This window comes from Chrysochloris asiatica, unplaced genomic scaffold, assembly GCF_000296735.1.
Source record: "Chrysochloris asiatica unplaced genomic scaffold, ChrAsi1.0 scaffold00002, whole genome shotgun sequence".
Lineage (NCBI taxonomy): Eukaryota > Metazoa > Chordata > Mammalia > Afrosoricida > Chrysochloridae > Chrysochloris > Chrysochloris asiatica.
In genome coordinates, this window is record NW_006408520.1 from 42,790,793 (window position 1) to 42,795,123 (window position 4,331).

Consider the following 4,331-nt stretch of genomic DNA (forward strand, 5'->3'; position numbering starts at 1 on the left):
AAAAAAAAACTTAGCTCCTAAGAGGTCAGAAATTTAAGCTCACTGACCACTCCATTAGAGAAACAGTTAGCAGTTTGATTCCATAAAAATGTACAATCTTGGAAACTCCATGAGTTGTCCTACTTTATCCTATAAGTCTACCTATTAGTCTGCCTATACTATCTATGAGACAGAATCGACTCAGTGGCAATGAGAATTGTATCTGAAGCCCCAAATATTTTCATTCTTATTAATCATAAATGTATGTTGAAATTATAAATATATATTGATATGTAAATTGAAGATATTTCAACATTCCTGTTTATGAAGAAAAGTTTGAAACCCATTGCAACTCTGTGTACATTGACCATGGTATATCTACATAAACCATAAAATCAGCAGGAAAGCATACTATAGATAGAATTATTGAGATCTCTTATAGGTTATCAACAGTATAGTTATATATTTTCTTCATTTTTAGTATGCCAGATATGCACTACATTGCAAGGGCAGTTTGAATCACAAGATCTCTGGTTCAAACCCACCAACTGCTCCTCAGAAACCTTCTACTGTGGTACTATGAATAGTAACTCACTCAACAGCACTTAACAACAAAGTGAGGTAGACTATTTTGACTTAATACCACTATTCAGTTCAGAAAGAAATTATAGGTTCTCAAATAATTAAAGGTCTTAAATAGAATGTCTACACCATGATCTTATTTGAAATTCAGCAGTCACAATATTATTTTGCTGAATGGTACAGATTTTATGATTAATTTTCACAAGCAGACGTTTTAGTATACTAGTGAATCTGAATGTTAATGTTCTTCAATATGAAAACATGTACCTACTAGGATAAACATTATGAAAAAGATTACAATCTGTGTAACTCATCTTGAAACAGTGTTCTGCAGTATTATATTCACAGCAACAAGGGTCATGCTACAAGGCAATTCCCTCACTCTCATGAACTTGATAATAAATTTTACTTGTTTGATTTCTGGCTTTTGATCAGTCAATCATTGAGCCATTGAGCTCTTTTGTGGATTGAATTGTATGACCCCCCCAAAATTTGTACCCAAATTTTAAATGCAATGCTATAAATATGACCATGTTTAGAATAGAGGTTTTCTTTGCTGTATTAGTACGGTAGTGCAGGAGTAGTATGAGTCTCTAACCTAATCATTTCTGAGGCATAAAAAGAACAGGGTAGAAACAGAGACACACATAAGAGAAAGGCAGAAGGCAAAAACACCAAGACTGCAGGCAGCTAAAAATTAGAAAAGGCTCACAGAAGGTATCAACAGTAGCAAGATACTGATTTGGACTTTTTAGGCTCCAAAACTGTACACAATTATATTTCTGTTCTATAAAAATTTGTAGCCTGTTTTTTATAACAGTAGTACTTAATGTAGTCAACATCTGTAGTTGGAGTTAGTAAAGCATCTGTTTCCCTGAATTTTAGCATGTGCAACAGGACTTAATCATAAAAGATGCCTGATTCAGGCATCTTTTATGATGCCCAATGAGGTACATTGATGTAGTGCTGCAATAATGGGCTCAAGCTTAAAAACTGTCAGGTTGGTGCAGGACTGGATAGTGTTTCATTCTGTTGTACATAAGTTTATATGAGTCAGGACCAAGTAGATTGCACCTAACAACAACAACAGCAACATGATCAACTTGGCTATGGTAAAAAGTTAAATCTAGTGTCACGAATCCCGCTGTAGACTTGCCGTGGCAATGGGTGGCAGCAGAGACGTCCGGGAGCAGGAAGGCTTGATGGTGTTATGGTGTGTCATAGGCCAGAGTGACGATTCTGACATTTGGGATGATACAGCATTGAAAAAATTCTATGACAAAACTGTGGCTTCATTTACGTATACTCTGAAAAATGGTGACATTTATGGAGCTTCAGGCAAGGCAGAAGATACATCTGAAAGAAAACCTGCTAAGAAGACAAAGAGTCAAGAAAAGAATACCACAAATCCATTGAAACAGTGGAAAGTTGGTGTTAAATGTTCTGCCATTTGATCAGAAGATGACTGACTGCATTTACCCAGCGACCATTGCTTCACTTGATTTTAAGAGAGAAACGTGCTGTGGTTTAAACTGGATACAGAAATAGAGAGGAGCAAACTCCATGTGATTTACTTTTACCAGCCTTTGAGCAGTTAATAATGTAGAGCAGAATACTCAGAAGAATGCTCAAGAGAATGAAAACAAAGTCAAATGTCAATAAATGAAAGTGAGAACTCTCCAAGTCTCCTGGAAATAAATCAAGTAACATCAAGTCTAAAGCTACTCCATGGAACTCTTTTTACCTCCACAACCTCCAGTGTCCAGAGTGGGATCTGTAAAGTAAGGCCTAAAATTCAATGACCCACCACCACCACCACCCTTCTTTCTATCATGTTGTTGTTGTTGGGTGCTGATTCATAGCGACCTTATGCACAGCAGAACAAAACATGCCGGATCCTGGGCCAACCTCACTACTGTTGTCATGCTTGAGTCCATCAATGCTGACATCTTGTTGGGGGTCTTCCTCTTTTTCTCTGACCTTTCACCTTTACAAACATGATATCGTTCTCCAATGACTGTTCCTTCCTGACAATAAGTCTGAAATATGACAGACGACGTTTGGGCATCTTGGCCTCCAAGGAGAGTTCAGGCTGCACTTCTTCCAAAATGGATCTATTGGTTCTTTTGGCAGCCCATGGCACTTTGAAAATTCTCCTCCAACATCATAACTCAAAAACATCAATTTTTCTACAGTCTTCCTTATTCAATGTCCAGCTTTCACATGCATATGAGGTTATTGAAAATACCATGGCTTAGGTCAGGTGCACCTTAGTCTTCAAGCTGACATCTTTGCTCTTCAATACTTTAAAAAGGTCTTATGCAGCAGATTTTCCTAATGCAGTATGTCATTTGACTTTGTGAACGCTGCTTCCATGAGTGTAGATAGTGATCCAAGAAGAATGACGTCCTTGACAACTTCAATCTTTTATCCATTGATAAGAATGTTGTTTATTGGTCTAGTGGTGAGGATTTTTGTTTTCTTTACATTGAGATGTAATCCATAACAAAGGCTGAGCTCTTTGATCTTCATCAAATTAAAAAATATTTTAAGTCTTCTTCACTTTCAGCAAGCAAGGTTGTATCATCTGCATATTGCAGATTGTTAATGAGTCTTCCTCCAATTCTGATGCCACATTTTTCTTCATATAACCCAGATTCTCTGACTATTTGCTCAGCATACAGGTTGAATAAGTAAGGTGAAAGAGTACAACCTTGTTGCACACCTTTCTTAATTTTAAAACATTCAGTGTTCCCATGTTCTGTTCCAACAACTGCCTCTTGGTCCATGTATAGATTCCTCATGAGCACAATTAAGTGTTCAGGAATGCTCATACTTCACAATATTGTCCATAACTTGTCATCATCCACACAATCAAAAGCCTTTGCGTAGTCAGTAAAGCATAAGTATATATCTTTCTGATATTCTCTGCTTTCAGCCAAGATCCATCAGATATCAGCAGTGCTATCCCCCATTCCATGGCCTCTTCTTAATCCAGCTTGATCTTCTGGAAGTTCTATGTCAATGTATGATTGTAGCCATTACTATAATACCTTTAGTATGACAAACTGACAAAGGAGTGGTGGCAAACTGACAAACTTGCATCATGAACATAGATCCAAAAAGTCTTAACAAAATCCTAGCCAACAGAATCCAACAGTACATCAAAAAAGTAATATATAGTAACCAATTGGGAATCATATCAGGGATTAGAAAAATGATAAATGTAATCCACCATATAAAGAAGAAAAAAGAAAAGAACAACAGGATCATATTGATTGATTCAGAAAAGGCATTTGAAAAAAATCCAGCATCCATTCCTGATAAAAGTACTCAACAAAGTAGGAACTGAAGGGAAATTCTTCAACATAATTAGGAACATATATATATAAATCCAATAGCCTACATTATTCTCAAAGGGGAGAAACTGAAAGCCTTCCCTCTGCAAACAGTAACCAGACAATGATGCTCTTTGACACCACTCCTATTTAATAGTGTGCTAAAAATCTTAGCCAGAGCTGTACAGCAAGATAGGGAAATTAAAGGCATTCAAATGGCAAAGCAGAAGTAAAACTCCCTCTACTTGCAGATGATATGATACTATACATAGAAAACCCCAAAAATTCAGTAAAGAAGCTACTAGACCTCATTGGAAGATTCAGAAAAGTGGCTTGGTATAAATTCAACATACAAATATCAGTTGGATTCCTCTATAGTAACAATGACAGCACTGAAAAGAACATTAGAAAAGCAATACCATTTACAATAGC

The 4,331-nt window shown here is 36.6% G+C and overlaps 2 pseudogenes; both read left to right on the forward strand.

The window, feature by feature from the left end:
- Positions 1-1,724: 1,724 nt before the first annotated feature.
- LOC102838375 lies at positions 1,725-2,391 on the forward strand (annotated as a pseudogene).
- Positions 2,392-3,667: 1,276 nt separating this feature from the next.
- Positions 3,668-4,331, forward strand: part of LOC102838748 — a 7,831-nt pseudogene continuing 7,167 nt past the window's right edge.